Below are 15119 nucleotides of genomic sequence, written 5' to 3' on the forward strand. Positions count from 1 at the left end.
AACATAAAAGAACGATCTGGTATTTTATGTTTCGAGAGATACGAGGGAGATATTTTTTTTTACGTAAGACACATCTTTTTCTTCCATTTACGTAATTTTTTTAAATGAATTGCGAGTTTGGGATGTGAGTGAACGAGCCGATTGCGCGAAAATCGCAACGAATTCGCTAAACGTTCATTTCGAGATGACGATTTTAACATCGCATATTTTGAAATGGTCACGCGTAATTTCACGGCCCTCGATCACCAAGGTTGCTCATGTCCGGAGAGATGGTATCTTAAAGGGTGGTGATGCTTTCTCCAGCCCTTTTTTTCCCCCCACACTCCCCGGTGTGGTAACTCCGCCAGCTTGGCCTTCCTCAAGCCTTTCCATGGCTTTTCTTTTCGCCCATTTTCACTTTCTTCCATCTCGTCACATCACAGAGAGTCTGGCCACTCCCATATATTCCGATTGGCATTCCGCCCGCCTTGTGCCACTTTTTCGGCTCGCTTCCATCCCCCATTTCTCCTTCCCCTTTCACTCTTGTTTGTCCCCCGTTTTCACACTTTTCCCGACCGAGCCTTCGCAGTGTCGAAGCCGATAAACCGAGCGTGTTTTCCACGAGGTGGTTGGAGCTGCTACCGGGGAATATTTGGGCACGAAGTTGCTGGTGGGTGAATCAACTTTGTGGAAGTTATGCATGATAGAATAAATTAAAAGCCCTTAGAACTTTTCACACAATTTTAATATTTTTCGACCGGTTTCGACGTATTCTACGTCATTTTCAAGCTAGTCTAACTTGAAAATAACGTTTAATTTGAAATTTAAAATTGTTTGGAAAGTACTAAGTGCTTTAAAAGTGATTGAATAGTACTATTCTAGATTGAGGCACATTTTAATAATTTTTTGAGTTAACATTATAGATGTGCTATTGTTAAAGAGTACCTGTCACTCCCGTTAGGAAATACTCGTTGAAAATATTTTACTTGGATATAGTGAACGTTTAATGCATCTCCAAGTTATTCTTGAAATTAAATGAAGTCAAATTAGTACAAAAGAGACCTAGAAGTATGCTTTTAAAAAAATAAAGGAAACAAAGTTACATTTTCTAAGTTTAAAACGACGCGACGTGAAAAAAACATTGGAAAAACGAAAGGATATTGACTTTCGTCCTTATTGGAAAAAACCACTGCGGGTAAATGCCCACGCAAGAAGGGGAAACCTGCAGAAGCCTACTTAGAAAGAGCTAATGTAAACATGTATGTACTCAAATACAATGTAATGTATGTACATGACCAGTCTGGCTCTTTTATATAGAATTTGTATTTATTTTTGCTATAACCGTTCATCAAGAAATTGTATTTTTATGTTGGATGCACGCGGGCCCGGAACTGGGGTCGGGCTGAGAGAGCACGTGCCCCGATGGCAAAATTTGAAAAGTTATTTAATTTTTAAATTAAATTATTTATTTATAAATAATTAAACAATAATTTTAGCAAAACTTCCTTATAGCAAACATACGATGTGAAATGTCAACTACGATTTCAAGAAAATACGAAGTGCATTCAAGTTCTAAGGCTCCGATTTTTTTCTCCCGGCGGGAAACATATAGAAACATGTATATTGCTTTAAAATGAGCGCGCATTCTTTTACAACACGTGACAGAGAGGGCTGAAATCTTTCGGCAGCGTCTAGAATGAGAAATGTTTTAGATACTGGAAAGGACGGCGTTTTCCTTACACCGAAAGCGTGCAATCATTCGTTTTCTCCATTTTCGTGGCGTGACACAATTTGAAATTCATCGACAGTTGAAAGAGACGTTTGATGATGGAGCTATGGATGTTCCGAAAGAGCGTCCATGGGTGAGACAGTTTGATGAAGGCAGAACATCGAGTGAAAACAAACCAAAACAATATAGACGCTTTCCAGGGGCTAAAACAGACTCCTAAAGAAGCTTTCGTCGCGGCCATGGAATCATGAAGTCTACATTGTGAAAAATGGTTACGTATGCAGGGAGATTACGTCGAGAAGTAATAACAGTTTCATGGTTTTCGGGGGAGTAGCCAAGCCAGTTAGAACAACTCGAATACCTTAGAACTTGAATGCAGCTCGTTGCTTACGGATGTATTATATTTTAATGGTGAGGGAGGGAGCGAGGGAAGATCAGGAAGAGGGGGCGGCAAACTGATCTTTGCCCCCTGGAAAATCTCCAAATTCCGGCCCTGGATGTAAGTTAAAAACAATAAATAAATACGCGAGCAAGAAAATTTTACCGAGTACATTATAGTATAGAGACATATTGTTATATGTGTAAGCATTCATTTCATTATGCGGAGCTCGGCTCGGTGGCAACAGTTTCCAATTCCGTCCCCGAAACAAGGCGAGGCATGGAATCAGGGCAAACAATTCGTGCACGCGGCCTCAGTGCCGTGCGGTACAGATCTTGGTTGCCGACATTCCATCCCTCCACCCACGCCACTCGTATGCACTGCGTTGAGGAAGTTGAGTGTTTTGTTTATCGGGAGAATATTTGACCGTGAACTTTGAAAAATAAGCATTACAAAACTAAGAACCTTCGGATCGCCCTCGATGAAGATTCCCAAATGCATTTGTTGAATCCTGAGGAGAGGAGCCATAATAAAAAAACAGCTTGTGCTTGGTGGAAACGTAATGAAATTGAGATTATTTTATTACAATTTTTTTTCCTTCTTATCTTGACCTCGTTAAATTCATGGTAAAATAGTTCTCGGAGTATAGGTCAAATGTATGTGATGCAAAAAAGTTTTTGCCAACGTATCAGTTTATTTTAAACTATCATCAGGGCTTAGCTTTGCATATATTTATTTATAAATATTATTATAATATATTTATTGATAAATATCAATAAATATGATTTATTGTGCAATTGCGTTTGTCAGTACAATACTGTGTCGTGTGAGTGATAACAACGAGTGAGAGAACTTGACATGAGTGAGAGCGGGCGCGGCTAGGTAGTTGAAAGCGTAGTGTGGCGAGGGGAGGAATTTTATGAATAAATATAATTATAAATTCTATTTGTATTATACTATTTTGAACTCAACTGCGTGATGGTATCATAACGGCGTAATTACGAAGTCTGAATTTGGGAGGGGAACGCATACTTAGCCAGAGAGTGGTAGGGATTCAAAATGCTCGAGTTTGTAGATGGGGTATAGAGTTTAATATTTTAAGTGAGGGGCCCCGCACTGAAGGTTCGCCCCTAGCCCCGCACCTGCTAGGGCCGGCCCTGCTTCCACTTGTCCTACTACGATTGTCGTCATCAGGCCATCATGTCTCATAATGTGGCCAATTAAGTATTCTCGTTTTCTGTATAAGGTTTTTCCTCCCACTCTTTTTATCACTTCATCGTTACTCACACGGTCGATCCATTTTATCTCCATCATTCTTCGGTGGCACCACATTTCGAATGCTTCCACTCTTGACTTCTCTGCTGCTGTCAACGTCCAAGCCTCGCTTCCATAGAGAAACATACTCCATATGTAGCATCTGATGAATTGTTTCTTTAAATTTATGCTTGTTTTCTCAGCTGTCTTGCTGTAAAAAAAATCAGCGATGAATATAAATTTCAGCGTTATAGAAACTAAATGTATAGCTTTTTAAAAGGAAATTATGGTTTTCCGACGCGACGTAATAGGCAGCAAGTTGTCAACGTGGGCAACCCACATACCACTCAAGCACCCATCGAAGCGAATATCTGGCAACGTACCTCATAAATAATACGGTATATTCCGTTTTATTGGGCCACCGAATATTAGGGGCGCTTACTTGGGACGAACACCCAAGAACATGACCCTAATGAAAAATATCTTCAGTATTCTACGAGTGATAAAAGCCGTTAAAACCGGCCACGCATAAAAGATGTGTGCAAAATAATTACGTTTAGATATGTTGCTTGTAAAAATGCAAAAACCAATTTTGTACGTAAATGCTTCTCCAATAAACTAATCTGAAGGGCGCATCCTCTTTCGATGCCCTTGTTAACACTTCACGAGTTTTGAACACAAGGATTTTTGCTATATTCCCGTCAAGAGATTTTTTAAATACAATTTATTTGCACTTAATGTAATTTTTTATTTTAAAATTTTAAAGATGGGCTTAAGTTTCCAGCTGTGTTCAATGTAGCTTTCCGTTCTACCATTTTTCTTTTATGTTTTCTATAAAACTGAATGTGTTCTTTCCTATTGTTGATGCTGTATTTTCCCTCAAGATAATAAGCAATTTTTTTAAGCATAAAAACGAAATATTTATATAAAAAAAACCTTTTTGAAGGTCGCAAGTATTTTCTATGAATTTATTAGGCTCATTTTTAAATGGTTAGTCGCTGATAGTGATTTCATAGAGTCATATGTTTTAAATACCACTAGTAAATAAGCAGCTCAGAGTCGGAAACAAAAACAATCTCAATCCTGAAAAATAATAAAAGTGTTACTTGATTTTATGGTTGGTATTGAGTTTCGCGCAAAGCCATCTCCATCGGACCCCCGTCACCCCTGAGGCTCTCCGATAAAGTTGCAGTCCTTACGGTACGACCTTGACCCTTTCCAACCCAGAGCTGCTTTTGGGAGAAATAAAGTTTCAAGACTTTTCATTTTAAAAAGGTGAAAATTATCTTCTCAATCATAAATATTTTGGCAGCTACATATTTCGCCATTAAACTTTACAGCACAAATGAACACGTAGTTTGAATCTTTCCTCAATTGAACTGAAAATGTATACGTATTTGATGTTACTTAGAAGCAACATCGGGTTATAACAATCGGGTTAAACGATATATTATAGAACACACTCCTCGAGGACTGTGTAGCATCTCACTTGGGAGTTGAGCTTGGAACGGGAAAGCTTTCGCGTGATTTTCCATCGCTTGTTTTTATTCCCAGTTACTTTTCGTAGTGACCGTGAATGCTTTGGAAAAGGGCTACTCTCTGGAAAGAAATCTCCTGCAAAGGCCGTTTTATATTGGACACGTAATTGCAAAATCTGACGAATGTACGAAGGCGTATCCAAAATTGCGTAGAGTAACGCGGTGAATTGCTACAGTGCATGGAGGTGAGATGGCAAAATAGCCCCTTTTCTATTTTAATTCGTGCATTAGCGCAATTACACGCCATAAAGAAAAATGAATGCAGGTCTTACCTGCGCTATTGTGTGCTCCGTACACAAAAACGGCCTTAAGGTTGAGCTGCCACAGAAATCGCAGTTAAAAATCAAATTATACTTCCGGAGTGAAACTATTGGAATAAACTTTATATTGTTGTAAAGTTTACACTGAGAATTATAAACAAAAGTAATTAGTATACAATGGCGCAGGTAAGACCTGCATTCATTTTTATTTATGGCGTGTAATTGCGCTAATGCACGAATTAAAATAGAACAGGGGCTATTTTGCCATCTCACCTCCATGCACTGTAGCAATTCACCGCGTTACTCTACGCAATTTTGGATACGCCTTCGTACATTCGTCAGATTTTGCAATTACGTGTCCAATATAAAACGGCCTTTGCGGGATTAAATAGAATACGTACGGATTGTCTTTTAAGTAAGCATACTGGTGGGATAAGGGATTCAAGAAAATAGTGTCTGTAATGCCAGGTGACTAATGGAAAATTGCAGGATTATCATTTTTAATCCCAGTAAAAATATTTTTACGATAGTACAACAACCTAGGTTCGGTATATTTTCAACGTATTCTTCCAAAACAAATTTCTCAGCGAGAAAGCATTTCCAGTTCCATAGATTTTCGTAACATCCATCAATTTTCGAAACCTTTTAAAGCAAATAACAATGCTTTTGGTTGCCATAGATAACTTTGTATAGCATATTTTCAATCTTGAGAACCGATCGACCCGATGCCAATTATGAGAGAAAAAAATGTCATGCGTTATTCTCATTATTTTTGGTGCGAGTGACTTCCTATAATTCGACGCTTCGACGCAGTCACTAAGGATGTAGAAGCATTTACCACATCGGTGGGCGAATTCACTATGCCGCCTTCATCGATTGCGTTGAAATGGGTTTTTACGGTGCCTATACGTTTTTTTGTATGCGTTGGTACGAATTATTTGAAACGCATATATTTATCTCTCGATACAACTCAGGTATTCAACCTTCAATGCATCCATCAGCAGCCGAGCGCTCTATCCACTAGGCCTCCACTCTTATCTTGCCATCAAGGTAATCCCATAATCATGACTTTACCATTATTTATTTTTTGTTGCGTCGAAGGATCTGATCTGTGGTGGTATTTTTTAAAACAATGTAGTCCAAAAATAAAATTAAAATTTTTTTTATGAATCGCGTAGTGCAGTCTGAAGCTGTCAACAGTTCACGTAGAAATCTTATTGGCGTCAGCAGGTCATAAGGCAATTACCTATAAATGCTCTTTCGTATTATTATATTTTAATATTCAAAATTTAGAAAATGGTATAACTTCAAGGCGGTTTCCCATGTTCTTTATGCACAAAAATGGAAATTAAAGGCCCAACAAATGTCGGTGCATCTATTTAATGCTAATTTTATAAAAATGGGGATTTAAAAATTGAATCATCAATTCACTCTTCGGTGATGTGAATACCAACGGCAATAAACGCCCGGGCTTTCCTACGTCGTATCAACCTAGTGATAAACTCGAAAATCAGAGAGTAAAAAAGTGGCCTGATACCCATTCATGACCCATTCATATATCGCCGTAGTCCTGCATCCATCTTCGGCTTTTAGTTGTTGATTTCTATTTTTTGTGGTTTTGAACTCTTTTTATGGATGGAACGAGTACTTAGCTGTGAGACAGTGTTAGCGGATATATTGTTGGGTGAATGAGGGAGAGGAAAGAAGAGAAGAGAATTTTTATATAGAAGGAAAAGGAGTAGGCCTTATTGTGAATTAACAAGGGAAGTACATGGAGGAAGCAGAGGCTCCCTGAATGCCTCTTAAGTACTCCATTGAAATCTTTAAAAATAAGTTGGACCCCCCCATCCAAACGAAATCCCTGGCTACATCACGAGCCAGGCTCTCATGACGCTGCACAATTGTTGCACTATCATCGAGAAATCGCCAAGAGACACGTATGCGTATCCCGTCATCGATTCGAGATGGAATGACATAATATATGGTTCACAGCATCATCGAATATCCCCGCTTTCATCCGCGCCCGCTTACGCAACTACCGTCGTGAGTGCTGCTAGTCCTATAATACGGGGTTGGAAATACCTATCTATTCATCTGGCGAAAGCTAGCATCCGTGGCTAGTCCCGGTATACTTTAATAAGTCCTCTTTCGCCGACAAATAACACTTTCTCCTCCGTGACGTGATCCTGCCCTTCCCCTCCTCGCTACATCTCCCTCCCCTATTTCCCCTCCCCTACCTTTCCCTCTCATTTCATGCCTCCCCTCCCTGTATCTCACTCTCACTCGTTAGGGGAATTCCGCGCGGCGATATTAGCGAAAAAATAAAAAAATCTTTTCCCGCTTTGAAAATCCGCAATACTTTTCTACGCTCGGAGATTGTTTCTCGATTACCTCCATCATCTCAACTTTGTGGAAGTTCATTTTAATAATGAAATTAAAAATAAACAACTTTGCTTTATTCCTCCAATTTATTTAAAGGAATGACTAGTTTCAACGCAGCGGCGTCATTATCAGATACCTGATAGGTAAGAAGTATAGCAAATATTCTTTTTCGTTTCGTTATTGTTTCTCGATGTGAATTCAGTGTGTTTATTAATTACGTTCTGTTTATAAAAGTGCTATCTATTATCCGCGAGGCTAAAAATTGTTTTCCCTTTTATAGTTCTACTTTGATTCATTATTCATTTAATTTTTTTGTTCTCTTACCACAGAAAACATCCCATTCTGGTCTTTTACATTGGGATTCATTCAACAAATACATATGAACGAACAATCATGCCCTGCACAGAGGCAACCTACCCAGGCGATATTCGAACTTTACCCCGCCTCCACCGAGGTATCTGAGAATATTAGTAAGAGAGACGAAGAATATATAATTTTAATGAAAAAGAATATTCTCTGCTAATTTCATCGGCTAAGGGCAAAAAACCTTTTGTGCTAAAATGTCTGAAAATTGCCTTTGAAATTCCACATTTTATATAGGATCTTACGGCTGTATTGGGTAAGCATCGGAAAAAAGTTTATTACTGCTGGAAGGTACACCGAGGCATGTAAGTCATTTTGAGAAACAAAAGATAAAATGTTGTTTGCACCATAATGATCACGATAAAAATAAAATGTAAGCGCGTGACCATACTTAATTTGAGTTATTAGCAAATGAATGTTGTAACCGAAGTCTAATCACATTAGCTGCATGAAAATGGCGTTACAGTCAGTTTGGTCGGAAAATGTGTTTACCTCGTTATGGAGTGAATTATCCAATGCCTTTGGTCCATAATTTTTCTTCTCAATCTCGATAGATGACGTCCATGATTGCAAATCGTGGTTTTAGTAAAGTTGCGACATTAATTTGTTTTGATGTGCGTTTTTGCGAAATATGTATTCCTTTACCTTTTCACCAAAAAAATCTCCTCCTCCTTTCGACAATGATGCAGTGGATTTCTACCGCCTATCTCAATATGAAATTTAATTTATTTTTCTCGTTTTGTTTCGAGTCTCATTCTAATTTCTCTTTTCGTTCTCATTTCGAGTCTCATTCAAGTCTCATTCCTTGTAATACCGAGAAGGGCAATTCACCAAATAGGGTAGTTTCCGTCATCAAAGAAAACGAAAGGCATTGATTGCGATGCGTTACCCACCATTAGTGTATTCATAATATACAAATTATTTGGTTTTTGAAATACCGGTTTAGACGAATGGCAAGGGTCAAATTTTATTCTCATTTAAAAAAGGCCAGATTGGCGCCCATGCGATTCCACTCCACGTGACGTCACAGGGACCTAGTTTCTACACGAGAGGATAAGAGTTATACATCGTCTGAGGTTACCAATGCATGCATGAGGCACAGAGCTCAGGGAATCAAGTCTTAATATTCACTTATTAAAACTGGCTAAGGTTGGAAAGTTTTCTTCGTTTGATAAGGTATTAATAAACCTTTTTTAAGCCAAGCGCTACCAGCCAGCAAGGTACTCAGCTACCCGCTAGCATCCTGCATCCTATCAGCGCTCTGAGCCTCGATCAAGGTCACCTCACAAGGCGGGAGGGGGAACCAGAAATGCGTCGCACGGACTTTTTCCCATCATTCCTACTTACGCGTCGCGTTTTCGCGCGCTTGAAATTTTTCACTTTTCATTTAATCGCTAAAAATAGATATCGTCATTTAAAAATCTAAAAGCGTGAAATACGTACTCCAGGAGTAATAATCTTTCGATTTAGGCAATAAAAAAATAATAGGAAACCACCAAATTATTTCATTATTTTGTTATTATTATCATTCATTATTAACATTACCTTCTTTCTATGACTCATGATGATATCGGTTCATCTCTGCCACTTTTCTCGATGAGGAATTCGATTTTTTTAAAATAAATATATCGTTCAGTTTACACAAGTTCGCCGTCGTTATTCGCTTTTACCTTAATCTGCAATGCAAGTATGTACTAAGTAAGACGATAAATGTGTATGTACTGAGATTTGTCATAAATGATAACTACTAATGTTGAAGGGATTATGCAAAATTTGAAATTAGGAGGCGCGCTTGATTTCATTTTGGTAAATGACATTAATTTAAATGGCGTTAATGAGGATTACTCTGCACCCCAAGTTTTTGGTAATGTTATATCTCTTTTTATTTCTGATACTCAAAGTGATAATTATCATCGTAAAGCTCTGGTCATAACCATGCACCTTGGCGTAACATATTATGAACCAATCCAATCAATGACGTACTACGTCAAAGACAGAACATACGGCGCATAAATCGTGATAACAATTTAGAGGACTTACGATAGTTTTTGTCGCCCGATAGACAAAGCTGTCTCCTTTGCTGCTAGTACATTTCATGAGAAATCAAAGTTTTTCCTCACTAATGAGAATACAAAGTCGACTTACAAGTTTTTGTTGACCAATAGACGCTCTTTTTGAGTGTTAGTTACGCCAAGTTAAGTCAAACGAAGATGTTGCGAATACGGACTACGAATACTTAAAATCGAAGTTTAGGGTGAATAAAATGCGTGGAGTCGATACAGGGGCGCAGCTAGGAATTAAGGCTAGGAGGGGTGTTAGGCGCTACTAAAGCTGGGGTGTGTGGTATACCCGCCAGGATAAGCGGGAGGTGCGGGGGCCGCCCCCCAGAAATTTTTAAGATATATGGTTCAAAATGGTGAGTTTTATGGCTTTCTGAGGGATATTTTATTAATCCTTACACACTATGAAGTAAAATGGATTAAACTTAAAAGTATCTCTCTTAGGGGGATTTTATTTCCCAAAACCCCCGGATGGAGTTCTCTCTTGCTGTGCCCCTGAGTCGGGCACATCCACATGGAAAAATCGCAACTTTTAAGTCAAATGAATGGGTAAATAATGAAATTTGAAATTGAGATTTTATGTTTAGGCCAAAGCCGGTGATTAAACGTTTCAAATGATACCCCATTTATCACTGTAGGTGCAGTATAAACGGAGCACATACGGAATGACAGAAAAATACCTTTCTGTGATAATATTTATGTATTCATTCTCTCCTATATTACTTTTAATCAACTCAATAAATATCACTTTACCTTTCTATTTCCTGGCCCAGATTTAGACAATTTAGCTTGTCATTATCAAGGTATACAGTTTCGAAAACTTGCCTAGAAAATAAGCAAGTGTTGTATTGGTTACCAGTGCTAATTCAGGTCGTCCTGCAACGTTTCATCCTCCGGTAATGTGACTCATAGGAAATCATAGAAAAAAAGTATTCAAGGAAAGGAGTTCTCTTGCTTCACGGCGAGTGATGGAGTTACGTAAAAGCTGCCTGCCTCCTTTCCTGGATGGCATTTTCTCCATTATTCCTCCACTAGGTGAAGGGGAAATGTGATATATCCCCCTCGCTAGGAAGAATCAAATCCCGTTTACGGTAGTCCAACTTTCTCCCTGATTCCAAATAACATTATCCATTCCTCATAGGTTTATTCCATTTTAGCTATGGGATTGCAATGGTTGCTATACATCTATCGACTTTGAAGTGGATAATGGACAGTGATACGATAAAAAAATAACCCTAGATGTGGAGTTCCGCCCTGGCTAGAGATTCTTGAAGGACGACTTGAGGTAATTTGGCCCCAAATTGGTATTATCGAATTCAAAGTTTTTTCTTCCTGTATATTGCTTAGTTGTTGTCATAACAGCAACTGAGCACCTTAATATAACTTGTGGTGAATTTCCTTGAGCCCTGAGTTAGCTTTTCAGCATGTATCTAAATATTAGCAGTGTGAAAGGTTTTAGTTATATGACTGGTAAATATTTTGATTCGTTACCTGTAGACAAATTTAAATATATATTTTCCCTTATTGCCCTTTCCGCGATATTTCTTCGTCACTTTATATGACCGACATAATTTTTAGGAAATTCATTTGGTTGATTTCTGCAAAGGCGTTTTATACAAATGATTTTTCTTCGGATATTCGTATACTTTCAGGAAATATAAACGAAAGTTGTTTTTTGTCAAAAATAAATTATAACAGCATTTTTTCTGTGAACTTTGCTTCGGATGATGTCTGAGTGAGATGGGATGGAAAACAGCATGGTATCGTCCAGAAAGAGGATTGAGTTAACAAACTTATTCATCCACCGTGCGGTTGCTCATCACTTACGAGGATTTGATGTTGAGGCTATGGATCGATTTACAGCCATTCGAAAGCTCTCCTAACTTTTTGAACGTATTTTTTTTCGCAAAGAATGGTATTTTTTTATGACATAGGTTTTGGTGATCCACTTTGTCACTCCGATGTAAATTTACACAAGTATGGCTACTTTATTGTCTTTATCTTTAGTTAATATTTATATTATTTCGTTTTTGAAATTGGCCATATCATTTTAAAATCACCCATTTTTCCTATTAAGGATGAATGCCTTCTGTTGCCTTCTGTAAGATGTTGAATGCCTATGAACGGTTTCTGGCCTATTTTTTCCTCATAGTTTCCTCGACTAATGTACCATTGTTCAGGAATTCAATCCCTTAGCGACAGGGTATGAACCAGTCGTTACCAACGACATTTCATCCGGTTTCATAACTGTTCAACCGTAAGTTTGCACCTTAATGTAGCTTGTGAATTTCGATTGAACCATGTGTTAGCTTTTCAACGTTGTACCTACATGTCAGAGGTATGAAAGGTTAGGATATTCGACTGGTAAATATTTTGATTCGTACCTTGCGGTCCTGACTGGAATGTGGACGGAAAAACTAAATTTTTTGAGCAATTACGCTGTTTTTGCCTAATGCACTTGTTGAATGAAACCTATGGTAATGTAATTCGCTAAAACAAACACGTATAAATTCCTAGGGAAATTCTCTTTCAGGAGAAATGTGGGATGTATTTCTTATTTGTGCCTTTTCTTATATCTATATACGAATTTAAGACATTGTACATGCAAAATAGTGAGTTTATAGTTTGCCGTGAACGTTACAAGTCATATAAATAGCTCCCGTTCCGAATGATCGCAGGCTTTCCCGGCGTATCGAATCGTGGAAGGAGCCTTGATGGATGTCCTAATGACGATGGACATCTCGTGCATCGAAACGTCGACCGAGATGGAGTTAGAGAACCTGACCCGGTGGAATTCCCGAATAACCTTCTACGAGCTCCCGTTCCATTTACTCTTAAGAATTCAAAAATCAGATATTTAAAAAGGTCATTTGTGTTTGTCAAGAATATCAATAAAGTTTTAAAAAATAATAAGGAGAATGTATGACTGAAAATTTACGTCATATTTAAACTCACTATTTTTATTATAATTTTATATGGATCTCTGCTATTCCTTGATGATAGAAACATTAGCGTAAAATATAGGCGTTTTGTTGTTTTTAACACAAATATTTGCCTGTGTTTCTTATGAAACCAGGAAAACCCCTGGTTATACACCGGGGTCCTTGTGAGCGAGTGGAACGGTAAAGGTATCCGTGGGGATTGTAGAATCAAAGCTAATTTTTCGCTTTTTTTGCGACTGTATTGAAAACTGTTATTTTTGCTAACCTCTTCTGACATACTATGTCCTCTCTACCAACGGAATACCAATTTAAAGTAGTTGCTAAATGATCAGGTTTATCTTCGGGATCATATGAAGTAAGGATAATGAAATATCAAAGCTAGATAATACCAGAGAAGGGTAAAGATGATGAGTAATTTGTAATTATTATTGTGTTCTACCGATTAAGGTAAGTTTCCATGGAGTACTTAATAAGCATATTGGGAGCCTCCCCGCCCTTCATTGACTTCCCCCTTAAATTGAGTTTTACGTAACTTTCGATAATACGTGATAATAATACGTTACTCTCGATAATAATATGTAGCTTTCGTTTCACAAGAAGAATGAGTAAGCTATGAAGTTTGGGTTTCGATAGTAGTATTGGAGTGGCTAGAGTAATGGTTTCCCACTCAGTAGGCCAGAATTTTAATCCCAGCGGCGGTGAGATTTCTTAAGCCTGAATCACACGATAATTTTGTTCCATCTCTTTCTATGGACAGCTTCAGCGATCGCTCCAATGATACCGGAAAAAATAGCTGTTTCACGCGGTCATTTCCAGCGATGCCTCGAGGGATGGCGTAACTAATACTGGGAAGTATACTCGCCAGGGTAGGTGGGAGGTGCGGGGGCCCTCCGCCAAATTTTTTTTTTGTCCTTTTCTCCTTGGCTCCTTCAGCCAATAAGAACCCAAGGCCGCTAACAGCGATTGTAGCGACACGCTAGGCTTTTAATTGAAGTAAATATGTAAAGTGACGGATTATGCGATGGAAAAAGGGGCGATAGGAATGACCGTGTGATTCAGAAAATGGCAGGTACAGCGATCATTTCATTGGTCCCTGAAAAGCTATCGCTGGAGCTATCACTCTGAGGAACGGGAAAAAATATGTGATTGTGTGATTCAGGCTCTATAGATCCCAATCCCTGATTGAGAGCTGTGTGGAGTGCACCTCAAGTACAGCGCTCCGTCCGCTGGATGGGCCAATAAGCCGTGGTCTCCATGGCGACGTTCGGTTAGAGCAGGCATATGCTCTCCTCCCTTCCTAATGGCGTAAATAGCCTATGCTGTTTGTCGCCTCCTCCAAGTACCTATACAGACTGTCCCACAGGACGTGTGTTATTTTTGACCTCTAATTTTAGTAACTTCCTCTAGAGCAATATTCATGAAAAATGGCATACTTACGGGGAAAGATCCTGAGTTCCCTTTTCGGAACATAGCGTTGGAACTGGGAAGTACATAAAAATTTTCAATATACTCTGAGGAAAAGTATTCACTGGTATAATCCTGAAAACTCCGCAATTGACAACCTGGTTGTGAAATGACTTTAACCGTTGTGAAATATGCTCCATGATGTTGTTGCCGCCTCCACATGTATAATACCATATTTACCCTATGATACTACCTATGTATGTGAACGTTGTACTTTTTCTCTTTAAATATGTATTGCGTCACTGTGGGTGAACTGCGGATGTTACCCGCGGTAGGCTTTGAGACGACTCCCTTAATTCGCGTTTGTAGTTATTGGAGTTTATGCAGAACCCTTCACGGGGCGGCACTAAGCACATGAATGTCGAGTGTTAGATATCTCAGTGTTACGAAGAAATAAATATTCTACTGACGGTGAATCTTCACCTGCGGCCGCTATCGCAGGTCAGCTGTGTCTGGTGCCCATTCGATTATCAAAACAGCCGGCTTCTCTGTCTCTTTACACTTTTCATTCTCTCCGTCTCTTAATTTATTAGTGTTTTGTGTAGTAGAGTTTTCTGCAAAATCAAACGTGTACACGGCAAAAAATTCTATTTATTTTATAATTTCTTGGAACTGCTGAAATATTGGCAGAGGAAATTATAATGTATTTTGCAGCGCAAAGCGGATAGGATAATAATTTGGTAGGCCAATAAAATTTTGAAATGTATAAACATAGTAAGGCTATGTTAAATTAAAATGTTATACATGAGCGCGAGGTATTTCTGTGGAT

Source organism: Ischnura elegans, chromosome 6 (assembly GCF_921293095.1).
Source record: "Ischnura elegans chromosome 6, ioIscEleg1.1, whole genome shotgun sequence".
In the NCBI taxonomy this organism is placed as follows: domain Eukaryota; kingdom Metazoa; phylum Arthropoda; class Insecta; order Odonata; family Coenagrionidae; genus Ischnura; species Ischnura elegans.